We start from the raw sequence: 22,183 nt of genomic DNA, 5'->3' as shown, positions 1-22,183 counted from the left end.
GACAGACAGACAGACAGACATATGGGCACACAGGGTGGAGAACACAGTGGATCTTAAGTGACATTCCTGTATCAGGTTATAGGGTGGAATTATGGAGTTTGTTTAAAGAACTTTGAAGACTACTTCTGACTAAACTCCCCAGATTAAATTCTGCCATTAAAAGTTTACACATTAAGAAAACAACAACAACAACAACAACAACAACAAAAACCAATTTCTGACATTTCTCTTTGTGTCTTGAAAAAAAATATGTCTTCTTAGCATTTGTATATTTTGATAGATACATATCTCAACGTGGTAACTGAATCTAGTGTTTGGCATCTATTACCTCATATATGTATCATGTATTTGTTGATGAGATTGATTAAAATCATCTCTTTTGCCTAGTTTGATATATTTGAAATGAAACTCTTAGTATGTAGCTTTTATACCCAGCTGTACACTCAACCAACATGTGGGATGCTCATCTACTCAATATATTTATGTTTATTCTTCTCCACATCATTTTTTATTCCATATGCCAACATTAACAAGTGAGTTTTTTTTCTTTTGATTGTAGCTCAGGCTAACCTTGAAATGACTGCTTAAAGAAGGGTAGCTTTGAGCTCCTGCTCTCCTTGGCTGTGTTTCCTAAGTGCCATGATTGTAGGCATGCGCCAAACAGGCCTAACAATAAGTGAGGTCTTCAAACAGTAAAAGCATATATGGTTTCACTATGAACAGCTAAACTCAAGCTGTTATGATGGCACAGTGGGCGACAGAACTTACAGCCAATCTTGACATCCTGAGTTTAGTTCCTGGGATCCACAAGGTAGAAGTTGAGAATTGAGGACTGAGTCTGGCAAGTTTTCTTCTAATTTCTGTAGGTGTGCCATGGTAAATCTAAACACACACACACACACACACACACACACACATGAGGGAGAGGGAGAGGGGGAGGGGGCAGGGTGGAAGAGGGGAAGGGGAGGGAGAGAGAGCAAGAGAGGGAGAGGGAGGGAGGGAGGGGGAGAGAGAGAGAGAGAGAGAGAGAGAGAGAGAGACTAAAGAAATAAAAATCCACTAAAACATTTAAACAGGAAAATTTGACATTGAATCTTAGCAAATTGTAATCCAGATGACTCAAATGAAACAAATGTACATCAAACTCTAAGCTTATGGTGATAGCTAATATTTCTATGAAAGTATGTACTGCTACAAAGATAAAATTAAAAGGGAAAACTAAGATTTAACGATATAGAGTTACAGAGAGTATTAAGGTGGAAGATAGAGTTCAGTTGAAGTTCTTTCAATATAGGCCTCTTCTGTTTGACTTCGGGCAGTGTGCTTGCCAAAAGAAAACCAGAGACAGGTTTGAGATGTATTGCTGGAAGGGTTGCTTGGATCAAAGGACTCAGTGATCACTTTAGCTTCTCTCTCTCTCTCTCTCTCTGTGTGTGTGTGTGTGTGTGTGTGTGTGTGTGTGTGTGTGTGTGTCTGTGCGTGCGTACACAAGTGTTCGTGCACACGATTTCAGAGAATAAAAAGCCTAAAGCTCATTTGAGTCAGAAAAGAATGGTTTTGACAGATTTCTCTGCCATTTGAGGACCAAGTGAAAGGAAAAAACATTTTGAGTTCAAGCCTCAAAATAACTAACAGAAGGCCCTGTTGGTTACTTATTAGTCTGCTTCTACTATTTCAAGGCTTACCATATCTGTAAGGAGTAAGACGGATTTCATGTAAGTCCTCAGGGTAGATCTGTAGCAGTCTAGAGTTTAAGGAGAGCTGATTTAAGTATATAAATCTATTTATGTAAACTGTGGTGTAGGCAGGCCTGGATCTTAACCCTAAGGTCACTATTGGCTTTGGCAAAAAGAAAGCTCTGAATATCACTTTCCCACTTTTCTAAAGTGACGATTTGTTTTAAGGGTTAGAGATGGAAGTAAATTTCTTAGTTCCTGGCCTGCATTGTCAATTAACAATCCTAGTTACCTATACGATCTATCAAAACCAGCCATTTCCAATACTGGACATACTCAAGTGGATGTCTGTCTGTTGGGAATGTTGGATGGAAAATTCTGGTTGGAGGCAGGAGATGAAACTTCACCATAAAACCTATCACTGCCCCCTTTTATTCTCCGTCTTGGCCTGGTAATTCACATTCTCTTGAATGACCTTTGGTTTGCCTCGAAAAGCAGGTAGGCCCAGCTATTTAAGCCAAGTTTTGTTTAATAGTCTGTCTTGGCACCTGGAAGTCAATTGCCTTGGAAGTTAGAAGGCCGGGTGTCTGGGGGCGTAGCTGTGACAACGGAGGTATTGTAAAAGGTAAGAAAAATGCCAGAGTCAGGAGAGAAGACTGGCAGATTCTTATTTTGTGGCTCCAGTGATCGAGCCAGGGAGCATTGAGCAGTGGTGAGTAGTTATTACCGAACTAAAGAGTCTCCCATACTCGAAACTACACCAGGCTCTTGGCAGGAGCTCCAATGAAAAATGGGATCCAGGACGCCTTGTGAGACAGGCCTGGGCATGCTGGCTACATCCAGGGCTGGCGTTTTATAGCCTCTCTAAACCAGCGAAGTCCTTGGGTACCATTTGCCCAATGCATGAGTTGAGGAGTTGGTAAAGAAGCAGACTAAGGGACACAGGTCTGAGGTTGGGGAATGCCTCCTGCTCGTAGCTGGGTAGGGTTGTAACTCCTAGATTAATACTGGTCATCAGTTGTGCAGCAGGACCTGGCTGCAGTCACAAGAGCGCTCTTTCCGCCTAGGGTATCACCCCTGTCCCAGGCTCTGCAGACCCAGGTCGGTTCACTTGAGGAACTGTAGACATCAGCTGAGGCTGGGATTCCGGGTCTCCCCTGAACGGTGAGGTGCTTGCCTTGCCAGGTGAAGTCATCTGCACCCTGTCCAGAGCCCTAAGATTCACTAGAGATTCAACTGTCCTCAAGACCTAGCAAACGGAGCCCTCTCCCGGCCGCGCGGGGCAGCGCGCGTTCCCGGCTCGCTGCTGGGCATGCGCGGCGCGTGCTGGCTGTGACCGGGAGCGAGCGGCGCGCACACGCGGCCCGGGCGGCGGGCGAGGCGGGTTCGTGGGGCGCTGGGTGCAGGGCGCGGGGCAGTCCCCCTGCGGCGTGTCTGCAGCGGGGCGCGGCGGGCGCTCCAGCTCCGGGATCTTTCTGCCTCGGCCACAGGTCCTCTTGCGTCTAGGGAGGTCGTGGCACTCCCTGAGGAGCGCGGCGGCTCGGAGGGCGGATCCGAGGTAAGAGCCCCTCGGACATTGGTGCGGCTCCCCCGGTGGGATTCCCGCGGCGTGGGCTCCCTCTCGCTTTCCCGTAAGGGTCTTTGTGAGCCGGGACCAGAGCGGTGCCAGGCTCAGCGGCCGCTGCGGTTCACTTGGACCCTTTGCAACTGGTGTCGGCGGCCAGGTGTACGCGGGCGCTGCCGCCCCAGCGCGTCCCCGCGCCCGCTCGCTCCGCGCACCCCGAAACCAGGGGACCCGAGCCCCCCGCGGCCTGCTCCGCCTGGGTGGATGCCGAGAGACCCCGAGACCCCACGTTCCCCTGAGCTGCGCGGGTATACCTGAGTTTAGCACACCTGGGCTCCCACCCCGCCCTAAGGTCTTGGATGTGGGGCTTTCGGAGCGCTTCTTACCCCAGCCCAAGTGGGGACCCCCGGGGGAGGAGACCTGCTTGAGATGGGGACCCGCCCTGGTATACACCTTTCAGTTGAGGTAGCTCTCTGTGTTTGAATAGTTGTGAATTCTGGATCACTTTCCAACACCATTTTACTTTTGGAAAGATGGCCTCTCTGGCTGTCAATTGTGCTTTGGAGGGTTCCACACCCACCGAGAGACAGTGAAGGCGCCCCGGGTCTCATCCCTTCCCTCCTTTCAATGACTACAATACACATGCAAAATCTTTGCACGGTTCTCTGAGCCATGCTGTTCAAATCCTCCTCCTGTAGCCCCCAAGTGCTGCTGGCATCTCGCCGGGGCAGGACGCCCTAGGGTTTGGGCTTAAAATCCGTAGACATTTGGAGCGGCGAGGCATTAGAAGAGGAGGTTTTCCCGGAGCCAATGTTTCAGCGAATGCATGGCTGCTTCTCTTCTAAAGGTTTCACTTCTTGCCTCAGACCGTGAGAGAAAGAGACAAAATAGCGAATGCTAGTTCAGATACAACTTGGTTCAGACACGTGTGAGTACTTTGAAGTTTTATTTGGTTTTGCCACTTTTGGGGAGGAGGTGGAATCAGGATTCCTGGAAGGCTTTTTTATGTTAAAAAAAAAAATCCTCAAAGTGTCTGTGTTGTGGGCTGTTTCTAATTTCTCTCCCTTGAAAGGATGCCATTCTAAGGCTCCCTGGGTTTTGGAACGCCTGCGCTCATTGTGTAGAATTGTAGATCTCGGGACAGTGAGTCTATTGAAATTAAAGTCAATGACATCTCGCCTCACCTAGGAAAGATTTACTTTTTTCTTTTCTTTTCTTCTTTTCATTTGGGGATTGGAGGTTTGGGGCATGCTGTTGGAGCTCTTAGTCTGTGGCCCATGAGCTCTCTCCATCTGAAAGTTAAACTCATCTACAGACTCATCACAGAGAGGACTGTGTAGCGTGTACCGCAAGCTAGAAAGCCTTCTTGTGTGTGTAGAAAGCCTTCTCGCACCTTAGTAGATTAAGACTTTGTAAAATTCCACAAGTAACTCACTTCCTTCATAGCCGGAAAGAAAGTATCTTTTAAATCCTACTCTTCTGAGCCAAGTGTTGCTCCCGGAATTTGGGGTGTCTGCGTTGTAGCGTTCTTTCACTTTCCAGTGTCATTGAGTACCATTATAACTGGCAAGTTAGCCCTTTATTAACAGTGGGAAATGCTTTCAGTGAACTCCTGGTTAGGATGATTAAAAAAAAAAAAATTCCCTAACAGGAAACTGTGTTTCATTTTGAACACTTTGCTTATTTGTGGTGTAAGGCAAAGAGTTCATTTTGTGTGCACATCTAGTGATATCCGGATTCAGTCTACACTGGTCCCTTTCAACCTTGGCTTCTGTGTAGCTTGGTGACACAGGCTCCACTCTCTGCTTTTACATCGTTTCATCTGCTCCTTTTTCTTCTTCTGACTCTCCTCTTCGGCCACCTGTTTTTATCCTAAAACATAAGTTCCTTCGAGGTAGGTTTGAATGAGAAACTGTAAATCCCAGATTCAGATCTCCTTCCTTAGTTCCTTAAGTTTTACCGGGATGAGTTTTAGCACTTTGTATAAATTTTCAGTTGGCTTTTCCGAGTTGTGTTTGACCGATTTGGTCGTTTTGTCTCAGTGCAAAACAACCAGGGTATAGTTTATAAACTTTCAGACATCTGCGGGGGTATCAGAGAGGGAGGGATGGGACTTTAGCCAAAGTGCTATACAGTAACATCCCTTGAGGGAATTGCCCCACCAAATTGTTTGCAGCTGTGGGGGACTGGACGTATTTTTCCTAAGAAACATTGTAGTGGAGCCCTTGCAACCTGTGTGAACTGAGTATTTATACAAACCTGGGGGTTGGTTCTTTAGGTCCACACTGTAGTATCTGCAGTCTTTCTCAGAGACACATCCTAAGTGGGATTTTCAAAAAGACCTGAAGGCTAGGTGGATAAAGTGCTTGCCCATCTAGAGTCAGTTCAGAACCTGAGTACCCACGTAAAAGGCTGGCATGCTTCTGCAGCCCCAGTGCTGGGGTGCAGAGGGTGAATACTAGGGACTTGCTAACCAGCCAGTCTACCTCAAGTGGCCGTCAGATATACGCATGCACACACACACACACACACACACACACACACACACACACACACACACACAACTAAATGAATACTGAAAGCCGTCTATAAGCTATTTATATGGCTGGAAAAAAAAAGTCCAGCAATGGTTGGAGGACTTTGTAACAACTATTAACACCTAGTGTTACTATTGACTGCAGTTCATGGGTCCTTATTGGTGTAGTCTTGTTAGCTAGAGCTCACACTTGAATACATGTCTTTTTCCCTTTGTTTTTTGGCGATTGAACCCAAGGTCTCAGCACAGAGCTCTACCACTGAGCCACACCCTAGCCTCCCTTCATTTTAATCTCATGCCTGTGTTCTATCTCAGGACCCATTAGTCAGAACACTGGCTACATTTAACTGTTGCAGTTTCTTCAGCTCCATTTGGCTCTGGTCTTTTCTTCCTCAGACTTTCTTTTCTCTCTCTTTTTCCTTTCTTTTTTTTTTTTTTTCTTTTGACAACTTTGGCCATTTTAAGGAGTCCTGGTCCTATTGTTTATAGCATGCTTTTCCCTTTTGAATTCATCTTTTGTTTTTCCCAGAGTTAGGCTGCAGTTAATCAAGCCTTTGATCCCAGCACTAGGAAAGCTCAGGCCAGAAGGATGGCATGTTCGAGGCCAACCTGGCCACATAGCGAGGCTTTTTATCTTCCTCAGGGTTTCTATTGCTGTGAAAAAACGCCATGAGCAAAAAATAAGCTGAGGAGGAAAGGATTTATTCAGTTTTTGCTTCTGCAGCACTGTTCATCATTTAAGGAAGTCAAGGCAGGAACTTAAAACAGACCAGGAACCTGGAGGCAGGAGCTGATGCAGAGGCCACAGAGGACTGCTGCGTACTGGCTTGTTCTCCATGGCTTGCCCAGCCCTGCTTTCTGAAAGAAACCAGAACCATCAGCCTAAGGGTGGTCCCACCCACAATGGAATGACATGAGACCTCCCAGATCAATCACTAGTTAGGAAAAGGCCACACGGGCTTGTCTACATCCCTTTCTTATGGAGGCCTTTTTTTTTTTTTTTTTTTTTCCAATTGAGGCTCACTCCTCTCTGATGGTTTTAGCTTATGTCAAGTTGAATATAAACTAGCCTGGACAGATAACAAACAAGGAACTTGTCACAAAACAAGGAAAATCAGCCATTGTGGGTTTTGGGTTGAAAGACAACCAGGGCAAAGTGCCTTATCCATCCCAGGTCCCATCCACACCATCAGCAGGGTTATCAGCCTCATCTTGATCACGGGCTGAGATAGCAGCTGTCAGTTCATTTTCTGCTCCTAAGTTCCTGGTCTTTTCTTTTTCATTCCCTCCTCTTGGGAAACAGTCTCCCAGCACAGCCTGGGTTTAAGGAGTGGAGACTTGTGACTCTTCCCTACCCCTGAGGGTGTAATATCTCTCTCTACAGCTCTGTGTTGTTTATCGTGTGAATAGAAAACTAGCCAGGAAAGACCAGGTCACGAAAAAAAAAAAGGCATGTAGCCATTGTGGGCTTTGGATTGGAAGATGACAAGACAAAGTACTTTGGCCATCACAGGCCTCAGTACACAGCCTCAGCAGGGGTATTGGACTCAGTTATTTGGTCATTTGGGTATAAATCTGAACTCCTGCGTACTTTACTGTACTCTTTGGGCTATAATCTAGCTCCCACAGAAGCTCAAATCCTTGCAGCTTGATTCTTAAACCCCTTTGATAAATTTCGGTCAATTGGTGTTTGTTTTTTCTGTAGATAATTTTTATTTTAAAGCATGTCTCTATAAGATGCTCTAGGCTTTTCTTGTATAGTTCCTGTCTAGAATTAGCCATTTCGTGTACGACTTAGGTTCCCATTGTTTGGAACTTTCGTTGGGAAGCCAGGTCTGGCCCAGGAGTGATGGCAAATTCTCGGAATCACAACGTTCTAGAGGCAGATGTGAGAGAACTGGGAATTCAAGGTCGGTTTGAGTTATGCTTTGAAAGCAAGCAAGGTCTGAGCACTCCGTGTGCCTGTTAACGGAATGCCGTTGATTCCAGGCTGTCCTGTGAAAAATAAGGAAGTATATTTACGCATAGGGATTTCGATAGACACAGTCTGTGCGTGTATATAAATGTCTGTGTGCGCGTGTTATCTCCACTAAAGTAAACGTGGGCTCATGCCAGTGCAATGCTGATAGTGATGAACATCGTTCTGGTTTCTCCCCCTTTCCTCTGGAAACTTCCTGTAGCAGTGGAGAGAAACCCGGCTCCAATACAAGTTTGGTAGGACTGGCATTGATAAGCCTCGGTAGCATGAACAACCGCTCTGCCATCTGGAGTCCAGTGTCTACACGCAAGGCCCTTTGCTTTCAAGCTGACTCTACCCGTTTTCACAGCTAGCCCGCCAACTTTCATGAGTTGGTTGCACACTGCTAGTTACATCTTATGTCATAGTCCGTTTTCCATCTTGGCATCCCTTGACCTTAGAGGCTGTTTTCATGAATACATTAAGGTTAAGTCTTGATCTTATGAATTCTGTGGCTCTGACGTGTCTTTTTGAAAGTATCCTATCGAATGACTTTGACATATTAAAGGTTCCTATCTTACCTATCGTTCTCATTTTTCCTACTTTTTATTTCTAAACTCTATTATTCTTTATTAATTAAATTAGGTATCTCTCTGTGTGTCTCTGTGTGGGTATGTGCCCGAGTGTAGGTGCCCGTGGAAGCCAGAGGCATCCACCCCTTAGAGCCGGGGTTACATGTGGTTACGTGTTTCTTGGTGTTGGTGCTGGGAATTGTATTCAGATTCACTGCAAAAGCGGCAGTCATTCTTAGTTGCTGAGACCGCATCCCCACTTCTTTGCCTATTTCTTAATGAGATTTAAAAAAAAAATGTTTAGAGTCTTAAAAGTTTTAAATGGTTTCGTGCTGCACAGTGAGCCTGCCCAGCATTCGTTGATCTAGTCTCCAGACCCTAAGAGTTTCATAAAAGAGTATTTTGTATATAAGCACCTTTCCAATTATGTTCTGCAAATATTTTCTTCTAGATTGTCTAATGTTTTTATTCTCTTGCCAGAGGAGATGTTTGATTGCCTTCTTCTTTTGTTTTTAAGTCAAGGTGTCACTGTGTCATTTATGCTGGCCAGAACTCACTCTAGAGTGTGCAGAAAGAATACATAATCCTAGCTAGTGCATGTAAAAGATAGACAACCCAGGCATTTTACTTACAAACCGTAAGCCTAGATTGGGCAGATAGAGAGCTCTGAAGTTCTGTTGCTTGCTGTTTCTTCTGGCCATATACTCATAGTCCATTTCCTCTCATGCCAGCTTCCCCCACTTCATCTTCTTTCTCTTCCTCTCCCTCTACCTGCAACCCCTCACAGGATCCTTGAGTCCCACCTTGCCCCCTCCACTGTCCTGTCCAATCACAGACTGTAGCCTTCTATAGGCCAGTTAAATTGGGGAGCAAAGTTCACATAGCATCCCTCGATGTACCTGAAGATCTGCTCACTGGGGGCGACCACATCTTGAGAAGCCAGTATTTGACATCGGAATGCAAGCAGCGTCACACCAACCCACTGCAGTAGTGTGAACTGAGTTAAAACTCAGGCGATCGCCCTCCTGCAGCCTCCAAAGTGCTAGGGTTGCACGTGTGCGCTGCCACACCCAGCTAGATACTTAAGACTTTGTAATTGCATTTGTACGTGTTCATGTGTGTGGGCGCTTGTGTCGTCAGACACACATATGCATGTGTATGTGCTTGTGTGTGGAGGCCAGAGCTTGACGTGAGGATCCTCGCCCATCCCCATTGAGACAGGGTCTCTCCCTGGCCTAGAGCCCACCAGTCAGGCTGGGCTGGCTAACCATGCATCTCCAAGGACTCCTTGTATCTTCCTGTCCCTGCCTCCCTGGTGCTGGAAATACAAGTGCACCCTTGTTTTTTCCTTTGTATTCTGGGCCCTGGAGACTGGACTTGGGTCCTCGTGCTTTCAAGGCATGTGCTTTACCGACAGAGGCGTCCTCTGAGCCCTGTGTTTTAAGTGTCGATAAGGTAAATCTATCAATTTCATGATTTAGTGTCATATTAAAAAAAAACAAGTACCTCTCTTTATGTAATTGTATCCTTTTAACATTTAATGCATTCGTTTGTGTACAAGGGGGATGGAGTACATGCATATCCTGTGACGAACACGTGGATGTCAGAGCCAGTTTTCTCTTCTCACCGAGTGATTTCTGGGGATTGAAGGAGGGGGATCAGGCCTGCCAGGAAGCGCCTTTGCCTGCTACGTGAAGATAACTCAGTAGATGTCATCGCTAAGATCCATGGGAGTATTTCCAGTTTCCTCCTCGTTTTCTGGTCTGCATCCCACTGAGAGGGAGGTGTGAGGACCTTGATGAGTTTATAAAGAATTAGGTTCTCCTAAAGAAGAAACTGAGCAAACACAGAGTGGGAACACTAGTTACAGTTTGGTTGCTGTTTCCGTCTCTCTTTGAATCTGAATTTCTCCAAGTCGAGGCTCTGAGTCTCAGCTGTGTATCTAACTAGGCAGAGGACGACGTCATGTGGGACACTCTCAGAGTGGGAGCTACCGTAGTCCTTAGTGCAGTTGTTGTGGATGATGGTAAGTGGAAAGGAAAGCGTGTGTGTGTGTGTGTGTGTGTGTGGTGTGTGCCTACACACAAGTGTGTATTCTTTCCAGTGCATAGTAAGAAAGGAGAGGCTCACTGTGGCCAACGACGTCAGAAATGGTTCATTGAGTGGCTTCTGGAGTTCAAGAGGGAGGGTCCTGGGTAGGACTCCAGAACATTCCAGGCAAAGAGGTAGGTAAATTTGAGTTGGTCAAAGCGGTGGGGGTATGGTGGGAACTGTGAGCATTCTCATACCCAGAGCTGACAGAAGACTAGACAGGCAGTTATGCTCCCCCCTTTTTTTTTATACGCAGCAATGTGAAAGTATTCATTAGACTGTACTAGGGAAGAATGGGGCCATCAAAGCTGTTGAAGAACACTCTGTGTCGTCTCTGTTAATCACAGGGCTCTCTGAAGCTTGCCCTTCCTGTACAGATGAGCGCTCCTTCCTTCCCGTCATACTCAGGGGCTGTACAGTACTTAAGAGGGTGAAGTTGGGGACTTCATGCCAAACCATCCTTACAATTAACAGCAGACTGACTTACAGATGTAATGGGTGACAAAGAGCTTTTGGTCCTGTTCCAGCCCGCCCAGAGTTTTGAACCATGAACACTTTCTCACAGAATCTGACAGTCCTACCTAAGAACATACAAAGAGTGTTTGTTAAACATATCATGCATTTGATAAGAGGTCAGATTTTGAGTGTCGAAAATTATATTTTCAATACAAGGGAAGAAAAATAGCTTAAGGGGAAAAATAATGATCAACAGAAGTTTATACTTAACAGGGAAAGAAAAGCATTTTAAAGTCTCTTAGGGCAGGCTGTTTGTACTTAGTTTTATTTTGAAAATGTTATGCATACCATTAGAATATTGCTTAGGCTGGTCTTTAATCTCAAAGTGTGTGCACATTCTTGGTTGTCTGTGGGTCTAATGGAACAACACGGTGTTTCTGGTGTTGGAATATACTTGCAGTCATTAAACGCTGTACTTTTTCTGGGTTGCTCTAGTATTTGTATTTTATAACATTGTAATTGTCTGTGGTATTTTCTTTATAGATTAAGAAGTTGAAAACAGTTTAGGTGAACCAATAAGGCTGGGAGGGGAAATAATTGTGAATTTGTCTGTCTCTTTTAAAATACTGTGTGTGTGTGTGTGTGTGTGTGTGTGTGTGTGTGTGTGTGTGTTTCTTTGTTTTTGTTTTTCAAGTCAGGGTTTCTTTGTTTAGTTCTGGCTGTCCTGGAACTAACTATGTAGATCAGGCTGGCCTTGAACTAAGAGCTCAGAGATCTTCCTTCTGCCTCTTGAGTGCTGGAGTTAAAGGTGTGGACCACCAACTTTACCCAACTACTTTTAATATATGTTATTCCAGTTCTCTGTAGTGTTTTGTCATTCACAGGTGATGGCTACTTAGATGAATGTAGAATGTATGGTCTTGTTCCTCACCGTAACACTTTTTAATTACATGTATTTACTTATGTATGTATGTGTGCGTGTTTGGAGATCAGAGGACCACTTTCTGGAGTTGTTTCTCTTCTATCACTTCCGTTCCAGGAATTGACTTTAAGTCATCAGGCTGCAGAAAGAGCCTTTACCCACCATGACATCTCATTTGTCTTGTTTGTTTAGTTGTTTGCTTGCTTGTTTGCTTGTTTGCTTCAAGGCAGAGTTTATTTATGTAGTCCTGACTATCTTTGGACTTGGTCTATAGGCTACCAGGCTGGCCTGGAACTCAGAGGTCCATCGGCCTCTACCTCCCATGTGCTGGAGGGAAAGGCATAAGCAGCCACCACTGTCGGCGGACTTATTTAAAAGAGAATACATTTGTGATGCTGAGGAAAACACTTAACCTGTACTGTGAGCCAAGGTCTGTCCCATTTAAAATCTGCTCTGTTTTCTTTGGAGGTTGGAGGAGGGGCTTAGACACCTTAAAACTCAGTAAGTGGCTCCTGACAGCCCGTGCAGACTGCACTAGACTGTTCAGTCCCATGTGAAAGGTTAAGTTCCCTACTGTATTGCCATGCACTGTTCTGTCCCCAGTAACAATGTGCTCAGATGTGTCTGCTCCGTATGAGGAATCTCCAGGCGTGTTCCCGTGTGTTTTAAAAACTTTATTATAGTAGAACACACACACTCTCTCTCTCTCTCTCTCTCTCACACACACACACACACACTCATACATATACACACACTCACACATACGTATACACATATACACACACTCATAAACACTCTTTCACACACACTCATACATACACACTCATAAACACTCTTTCACACACACTCATAAACACTCTCACACACACACTCACACACTCATAAACACTTTCTCACATACACACTCATACACACACACTCACACACACACTCACATATATTCATACACACTCTTTCTCACATACACACTCATACACACATACACACACACACACACACACACACACTCACAAACTAACACGTTTTACTTGCCAAGATCCTTGCGGTCAAGCGGGAACCCTTCCTGGTCATTCTTCTATTTAGCTCTTCTGTGGGGCTTGCTACATCCTGAACAGTTGAAAAGCGATGGAATTTTTTTCCGAGATAAGAATCTGACCACTGGGCCAGTTCTTGTCATGTTATTCACATGATGCTCATGGAAGGCTGTCGGGCTGGTGCACACGACTGAGAACGTGTCCTGGATTGCTTTTACTCATTGAGAAAAATGACTCTCGGCAGATTTTTATGTGCGTTAACTCATGGATTTGCCTAAATCACGGTCCCTTCTCCTTTGAAATGAACAGAGTGAGAAGCCAGCCCTGAGCAACAGTGTTTAAAGAGTAATGGACAAGGGGCTGGCGAGATGGCTCAGCAGGTAAAGGTGCTTGCTGCCAAGGCTGAGGGGTGACCTGAGTTCAACCCCTGGGTCTCGCCTGGGAGGGGAGAACTGATGATCCCAAGGTGTCCTCTGACCTCCACATGCATGTTGTGTCACATACGTGTTCACAAGTGCAAAGACACATGCATGAAATAAATAAGTACATACAGAAAACAAAATAAAATAGGCAAGACAACTTTACTGAACTTTAGGAATCATTGAATTAATTGATTAATTAATTAATTTCTTTTTACGGTTCTTTAATTTTTCACATTTCTTCAGCAGGCAAAGTTTAAAGCTGTAGCACCATTTGCTCCAACACCCTTGCCCGTTTCACGGTCCATCTTTATCTTAAGGCTTGCTGTGTCCGTGGTCTTGCAAAGAAAGTGGTTCTATAAAAATCCTGTAGCTGATAGCTGGCCATGTGGTTTCCCGTTCCACATACTTCAGCCCCCACCTCTGGCAGCCTTCTTCAACCCTCAGGTTGACTGCAGTCAAAAGTCTCACTTTCCTAACTTTGATATTTGTCCCTTACTGCCCACCTCTTTCTCATGCCTGGTGAGACCTTGGCCCTGAAGAGGCCCGTCTGAATAAAGGACACATTCATGGTGGTCGTGACAGACGAGGTCATGTTTAGGCAGCTAAGAAGGCTTGGAACAAAGGAGTGATTGAGGCCCTCATTTCCTGCCATCTTATTTGGGTGGGAAGAAGGTTATTTCGAAAAGAGCAAAGCTTCATTATAATAAGAAGTTAAATTCTGTCTAGCATAAATATATTAGTGTTACTTTATCTAGAATGGATTTTTGTTTATTCAAGATGGTCTCACTACATTGCCTTGGTTGGCCTGGAACTTGGATAAATCAGGCTAGACTGAACTCATAAGATCTGTTCATCTCTGCCTTTATGATGCTGAGATTCAAGGCTTGCACCACCTCTCCCTCCCTCCTCCTCAACAACTCCAACTCCTCCTCCTCCCCCTCCTCCTCAACAACTCCAACTCCTCCTCCTCTACAACTCCTCCTCCCCCCTCCTCCTCAACAACTCCAACTCCTCCTCCTCTACAACTCCTCCTTCTCCTCCTCCTCCTTCTCTTCCTCCTCTTCTTCTGCTTCTTTCTCATCTTCCTCCTCCTCTTCATCTTCCTCCTCTTCCTCCTCTTCCTCCTCTTCCTCCTCTTCCTCCTCTTCCTCCTCTTCCTCCGCTTCCTCCTCTTCTTCCTCTTCCTCCTCCTCTTCTTCCTCCTCCTCCTCCTCCTCTTCCTCCTCCTCCTCCTCCTCCTCCTCCTCTTCTTCTTCTTCTTCTTCTTCTTCTTCTTCTTCTTCTTCTTCATGTTTTTGGAGGTAGGTTTTGCTGTATAGCCCTGGCTGGCCTGGATAGGTAGACCAGATTGGCCATGAATTCAGAGGTGCAGAGAGTCACCTCCCTCTGCTATGGAATGCTGGTAATAGGGGTGTGCTCTACCAAACTTGGCCTGCTATGACTTTTGTTTTTAACTGGCACCCACTATTGTATAACCCTGTGGTACAGATGGACTTCTTTTTACATGTATTTATTTTTGTTTGTTTGTCTATTTTGTGTGTGCATGCAGGCATGCCATTGACCCTGTGTGGAGATCAGAGGACAACTTGTAGGAATTGGTTCTCTCCTTCCACTCTGTGGGCTCTAGGGATGGAAGTGAGGCTGTCAGGTTTGGCAGCAAGTGCCTTTACTCAGTGAGCCATCTCACTGCCCAAACAGTGTTTTAAAAGGCAGGATTGTAGAAGAAAACCAGGAACGTGTGCATATGTGTGCAGCCATGTATGTGCACGTTTGTGTGTGTGCACATACATTTGCGCGTACGCTTCAGGTAGAAAGAAGGAATGATTAGTACCCTGCAGAGTGCCGGCTATGATAATACCAAGAGCATCCCAGCTCTCACACGAACTGAATTGTGTACACTGCCTGCGGAACACTCCTTTTTCTGCGGGGTGTTTTCTGTGGTAGGGGTATTGTTCTTGGCTTGTCACACCTCTCCAGCAGTATTTTCTGTGATGTGCTTACATGGGCTGTGTTAGATTAAAGATTAGCTTGGTTGTTGGTGGTCCATCGGTTTAGTTCAGACAATGCAATTTCTTCGTCTTACAGTTCGCTCCTATAGCTTTCTTTCATAGAAGATAGTTTTGTTTTGGTTAATGAGGTTCGCGCCTCACTAGGGAAATATTAAATAATTACATAGAGGCACTACGTGGCCAGGGTGTGTGACGAGTAACACAGACAAGGTTTTTGTCCCATGTTACTTAAAGCGCGGTGGCAGAAATGTATGCCTCTGCCTTGTCTTTCGAGGCAAGGTCTCCTGTAGTTGGCTTTACGTTTGTGATGTGGTGGAGGGTGACTTTGAACTCCTCATTCTCCACACTTCAAGTGCTCAGATTCTGAGTATGTAGCGCCATGTCTGACTCAAGCCATAGCTTGAAGGAAACATGGAAACCATGAAAGAAGATACAGGTTTGATGGTGGGTACTTACGGTCTCAGTATTTGGGAAGTTGAGACAGAAGGACAGCTGTGAGGCTGAAGAAGCCTGGTATATAGGGAGAGCCTTTGACTGACATTTTTTTAAAAAGCTTTTTTTTTTTTTTTTAAAGAATTACTATCTGAGTAAATGGTCAAAATTATGGGGAAAAAAAAAGCATAACCTTTCCCGGCTTCTCCTTAATTGGTATTCATGTTTTTTTCTTGCCAAATACCTAAATACTAGTGTTCGATTTTTTTTTTTTCTCTTAGTGTACTGATCCCGTAGACTATAAAGTCAGTCCTTTTCAAATGATGTGCAGACTTACAGTAAGCTCACAGGGAGCATTTGTTATTGAAGATCTTCAGGGAAAATGTCTGCGCACCATTATTCTTGTGAGACCTTCAGTTGTTAAGCCAGTTTATTATCAGAGGAGACAAGTGTTCTGGTGTCGCTTTTATATACAGCATTCGGATTTCTCCTAGCAAACCTAGGAACAAAGGCGCCTTTATTCCTAAGGAGAAGTCACGCCAGAGATTTCAGGCTGGTTGGAAAAGTGTAAAATTTTAGGGGACAGGGAAGAGTAGATTATCTTGAAATTTGCATGGGAGTTAACTTCAACAGGGCTGCATGGATTGCAAACTTGTAAAATCCCTTGTGCAAGGAAGAAGAAAGAGGTGGCCGCCTCTCCCTTCCCCGGAGTCAAACCTTTCTGACACACCTCTCAAATTACAAACCATTGAACCGATCCCCACAGTGCCTTTGGCTCCTGTGTGTTCCTAGTTAGCTGCTATGAATGAAAGATTCATAACTATCTGTTTCAAAAGCATTTTTTTTATTTGCGTTGCAGAAAGCTTAATTGTTTGGTAGTAGGATCGACAATTCTTTTTATCTCTTGTCTGTAAGTATGGATTGGATCATGTTCGACAAGGAACTTAAAAAAAAAAGAAAAAGAAAAACACCACTTCACTTCTTCTGTGCCCAGAGACGATTCTAAATGAGCACTTATTGACTTATTGACTGTTGTGGTGGCTGTGCTGGGTAGAGGTGCCTGAGTTTTTGTGTGTGTATTTTTTCTCTGTGACAGAAAGCTCAGCTACCCTTTCTCTTATCTTGCCTACTGGGCACTGAACACAGTATCACAGGGAGGCGGAAGTCATACAAAGTTGCCAGACAGATGGTTGGACTCCCCGTGGCAACCCTGTGACCTAATTTCCCAAGCTTTGTGCACCTAACTGGAGAGTTCCAACCCTCACTGTCGGATTCAGTTCTTAGGCTTGCCAGTTGAGGCTGGAAAGGAGCGAAGGGTGAGGTGGTTCCGGACAGCATCTCTGCAGGCGCCGAGCCCACACCATGTAGGCATCTCTGTTGCAAGGGACAGTGGAAGTCATTCCCCAATCTGCTTAGTCTTTCCTGATTTGTGTCTCACACTGGTCACGGTAGGATCTTTAAAAAAAAAAAAAAATCAGCTGAAGAATTGATGGTGAGTTAAAGTGATTATTTCTGAAGACTTAAATTTTTATTTTTATTTATTTTAAATTAAAACCAAAATTTTCCCCCCATACAATGTATTCTGATTATATTCCCCCTCCCCAGCTCCTGTCAGGTAATACTACCTTCCCACCCTTCCAAATTCACATGCTTTCTTGGTCTTTCTTTTTAGGAAACAAGCAAGCATTTTAAAGAAAGAGAGGAGAGAGACAGAGAGAGAGAGAGAGAGAGAGAGAGAGAGAGAGAGAGAGAGAGAGAGGGAGAGGAGAGACAGAGAAACAGAAACAAAGAGACAGAGACAGAGAGACAGAGACAGAGAAAAAAGTAACAATAAGAAAAAGTAACAATAAGAAAAAGTAACAATAAGATACAAAGAAAAAAAACAAACCCAAGTAGAACAAATAGGGAAAAGGTCACTCGGGAATGTCCCCGGAGAGATGGCGGGAGTCATTCCTTTGCTTCTCATCTCTAGTAAATTCATTTGACAATTGCTCAATTACCCAAATAAGACGAAGACGTGATCTTTTTGTTTAAAGAGGATTAATAAATACATGTAAGGATTTCCAATCAGATTTTATTGCCCTTTGGATAAAGCAGCACGGAAGATGGGCTGGTGGGAGGTCTAACTTCCCTGTGGCCTCCCTGCTTCCGTGGCCTCCCTGTTTCCGTGGCCTGGCTAAGGCACAGAAGCACAGCTTCCTTTGCACGCATTTCCATCGTTTCTGGCTTTGTCAGATTAGCGCTGCAGTGAGGTCATTTGCTGCCCTGATAAAATGGTCGACGGTTAGATGGGTTCGAGTCACCCTTCTTTCTCCCTTCCTTTCTTTTTTCTTTTCTTTTGGTTCTTTTTTTTTTTCCGGAGCTGGGGACCGAACCCAGGGCCTTGCGCTTCCTAGGCAAGCGCTCTACCACTGAGCTAAATCCCCAACCCCACCCTTCTTTCTCATAAGCATTTGTACCTAGAGTATTTATATATCCCTATCATACCACGGCTCTCTTCCCACCTCTAAGACTTTCTGATCTCTCGTCAGTATTCCTGGATGGGGCTGCTGAGCTGCGTTTAAGTATTCAGTTTGTCCCCTTCCAGTGCACATTTGGAACTGTGCATGTCTTTACCCCACAACACCAGAGCATCTATTCATTTCCACATCCTGTGATGATGGCCTAAGAACTGCCTTCTGGTTTTCAGGTGTGGACAAGAGAGTTCTTGATAATCAAAGGGAATAATATTTGGATGTGATTTAAAAAAAAAAAGCTGTCTGTCGTAATCAAAGTTGATTTAAAGTGGTCCTTCTCTTTCATGTGACTAAGTCTGAGTGGTCAGAGGGCCCTGATGTCTCCCGGGATGACACTTGACTCTTCTGGAATGGACTTTCTTTTCTTCACGTCACTGTGTTATTTCCATCATGCTCCCAGCTACCTACGGAGCCCAGACCTGTCTCCAGTTCTTGCTTCTCCCGAATTAGTTGCTGATCCTCTCCGAATTAGTCACCCCACAGGGTCTGCTCTCTCAGCTCGTGCCTCCTTGGTACCTGTGCAAGCCAAAGGTTTGGCTTGGCACTTTCACCTTACTCTGTTTTGCTATAGTGTCTTCTTTTTCTTTCCTTAAGATTTATTTATTTTCTCCTCAGCTCCGAAAAAACCAAAAAACAACAAAAAAAGATTTATTTATTTTCTGTACATGAGTATACTGTCATTTTCCTTAGACACACCAGAAGAGGCTGTCAGATCCCATTACAGATGGTTGTGAGCCACCATGTGGTGGCTGGGAGTTGAACTCAGTGCTCTCGACCACTGAGCCATCTCTCTAGCCCACTATAATGTCCTCTTAAGCTTTTGCTCTCCAGCGATCTTCTATCATCTAGAGTTGCCAGAACTTTCCAGATCTGTCCGCTGAACTTACGTATGCTGTAGCTATCTTTACCCTGTTCAACAGGCAGCGTTCTCTTCCTTTGGCTTTCTCAGAGCTTCTGGTTGCTGGCTCCCATCTACCCCTTCTTATCCATCTACGCTTAGATGTTATTTCAGAAGCTCCTTGGAGAGAGTGTGTATCGAAGAGCTGAGGGGAATGAGACTCCGCCCCAGGAAGTTCCACCACCACAGGTTGGTACCGCTGCAGTGGGTGTTTGGAGGGAGACTTCTTGTGTGTATGTCAGTTAATGGATTTGTGCATTATCTAAGCATGGGCACTTTGAGACGTTTCTGTAATTCTTTACTCCGGCCTTATCTCATTTCATGTAGCAGTCTTTGTTTCCATGGTCTTATAAGAAGACCTCAGATTCACATTGTTTCAATCACGGCTCTGACTCAGTTTCTTATCTGTAGCACAAGGCTTTTCCCTGAGAGCTGACCCTCCGTGCCTCACAGGGTCTGAATATAGGACAGGCCTTTGGGTATCATATTACCCCAAGTAAAGTCTTGACCATTTTCCCAGCCTGGTGCCTTACTCCTTTCGCTCTGTCCCTCAATAGGAAGCTGCTGATCCTCAAATATCAGCGTCAGGTGTGTGGGTTTCCTAGGTCTGGTCCCTTCCTTCACCCATCGTTTGTTTCCTCCTGTGAGTAAACAGTCACCAGATCCTACGGACTCTTCTGCCAGTGCGGCCCACAGACCGTGCGCCGCCGCTCTACATTCCTGCCAATTGCCTCACGCTTCTGCCTCCCTCGCAGGATGCACTTCTTTGCTTTATCATTTCTAAAGTCAGTGTCTTTTCTTGTGGCGCACAGAGGCCCCGTCTTCCCAGCCCCTGCTTTCCTTTTACCCTTTACCCCGTATATCCCATAATAACTATAGCTTCCTGAACACACTTAGCTTCGTCCTCCCATGACTTTGCACAAGCTGTTCCCTCTGCTTTGACTTTTCCTCTTCTGCTAACCCCATCACCTCCTGTGTATGACCTCTTCGTCTCGGACTTGGCATGAAGACCGCTTTCCCAGAAGCCATTGCTCACCTCCGCCTCGTGCTAGGAGGCGGTCTCATCCTTAGATTGTTACTGAGTTACAATTCATGGTTTACTTACTTGTTTGCTTTCCTCCCATCCTCTCTACCCTATCTCTTTGTGCGGTGGCACAAAGCTGGGTGCACAGCCCCCGCCCAGCTTTTGTTCGTGTTCAGTGAATAGATGCTTCACCTGGCTTCTGCCAGCGCTGGCCATTCTGATCCTCCATCTCCCTGCAAAAAGAGCATGGTAGGCGAAGGAGAAAAATCAGTTAGTTTCTTTCCGAGACTGTCTGGAAGGGAACTTGCAAGGGCGATGCAGCCTAAGCTCTTAGGTCTCTCCAGCCTCCCTTCTTTCGGATTTTGAACCTCCTGCTTGAGTGTAGCTTGCTCTTCTCGTCAGTGGCTTAATGCCCGGAGGTGAAAGGAGAGTCGCTGTCAGGTGACACTCGAGGTTCGTGTTTCCATAGACTCTTGGATGACTTCCAGACTCATTCGCACTAGTTCAGTTCTCAAGCTTATAAAAAGAAAGAGTAAAGAAAATATAACTGTTTCCTTGGTGTCTACTTACTGTACAGCACTGTATTTCACAGAGATGTTTCCTTAAGTGTGTGTAACGTGCTCGGACCCTATTCTCCTCCTCATCCCTTACCTTCCTGCCCCTGCCCCATCCCCCTAGACCATTTTCTTCTATATGCATGTGATATATACATCCATGGCTTTGTATATAACCGTGGATTGATTGACTCAATTTGTCTACTAAGATAATTTCCAGTTGTACCTGCCCATTTTTATGTGAATTGTGTAATTTCCTTTCTCTTTTTAAAAGTATATTGATTAGCGTGTACACACGAATTGTGTGTCACTGACATAGAAGTCAGAGGGGAACTTGTGGGAGTCAGTCTTCTTTCTTTTCCCAGTTTACGTTCATTTATTTTTTTTCATAATTTTATTGGTTATTTTATTTATTTACATTTCAAATGTTTTCCTCCTTCCCAGTTTCCCCTCTACAAGCCCCCATCCCCTCCCCCTGCCTCCATGAGGTGCTCCCCCCCCCACCTACCTCAGTGCCCCAGCATTCCCCTATCCTGGGTCAAGAAGCCTCCACCAGACCAAGGGACTCCCCTCTCATTGATGCCTGACAAGGTCATTCTATGCTACATAAGCAGCTAGAGCCATGGGTCCCCCATGTGAACTCTTTGGGGAGGGGTGGTCTGGTTAGTTGATATTGTTCTTCCAATGGGGTTGCAAACCCCTTCAGCTCCTTCAGGCCTTGCCCTAACTCTTCCATTGGGGTCCCAGTGCTCAGTCCGATGTTTGACTGTGTAGATCCGCATCTGTATTGGCTTGGCCCTGGCAGAGCCTCTTTACTGGGTGAATCTTGGGGCTTAGACTCAGGACATCAGGCTGGTGACAGACACTTTCCCCTGGTGTCTTAAATCCCAGCTTGTCCTTACAGATGACCTCATCTTTTCTCTCCTTGTTGCCTCCTTCCTCCAGTGTGTTTCCTCAGGATTCTATAGCATTTATTTCTGTCATGGATTGTAAGTTAAATGTCCCCTTTTAAAGTTAGTGTTTTGAGATAAGGTATGGCTAAGTAGTCCTGGCTAGCCCAGAACTCAATTATAGCTCAGGTTGCCCTCAGAAACCCTGTTCTCCAGCTCCACTTCCCAGGGGCTGAGATAACAGTTCCATGTCACCATACCCAGGGATGATGTGTCTTCCCCGACCCTGGCTACCAAGCCTTTATATCTGTTGTTTTTCTTTAATTTTTGAACAAGAAACAAGCATTGAGTATGGCCTTTGTGTACTGTAGAAGGTCTGTATATGTTTGTTAAATGACAAGTGAGTACATTTTGGTCCTACATATCGTATCCTGAGGTTCATACCACTTCATTTCTCCAGCTCACAATTCTGGCTGAGTCAAAAGAGAGACACTGTGGACAAGTTTAACCGGGGTGACCCTGACCGTGCACCCATCACGGAGGACACACCCTCAGGCAAGCGTGCCTGGTTTTTCCAGTTCTCTCTTTTAAATGTGAGCTATGATCACTCTCTTTGACTCTTCACAGGTT

General features: G+C 45.2%; 1 protein-coding gene across 4 annotated transcripts in view; it reads left to right on the top strand.

Moving 5' to 3' along the window:
• The first annotated feature begins 3,017 nt into the window (after positions 1–3,017).
• Eps8 (EGFR pathway substrate 8, signaling adaptor) overlaps positions 3,018–22,183 on the top strand; it is a 172,174-nt gene continuing 153,008 nt past the window's right edge. For 3 of the 4 annotated variants that reach the window (XM_063286162.1, XM_063286158.1, XM_063286160.1), the window contains exon 1: positions 3,346–4,168. The gene's annotated coding sequence lies outside the window, so the exon portion shown is untranslated. Of the gene's footprint in view, positions 3,235–3,345; positions 4,169–22,183 lie in introns of those variants that run through there. The other variant, XM_063286164.1, reaches the window with a different exon arrangement.

The sequence above is a fragment of the Rattus norvegicus genome, chromosome 4 (assembly GCF_036323735.1).
Source record: "Rattus norvegicus strain BN/NHsdMcwi chromosome 4, GRCr8, whole genome shotgun sequence".
In the NCBI taxonomy this organism is placed as follows: domain Eukaryota; kingdom Metazoa; phylum Chordata; class Mammalia; order Rodentia; family Muridae; genus Rattus; species Rattus norvegicus.
The sequence above is the reverse complement of the archived record's forward strand: the minus strand, read 5'-3'. Positions and strand labels throughout refer to the sequence as shown.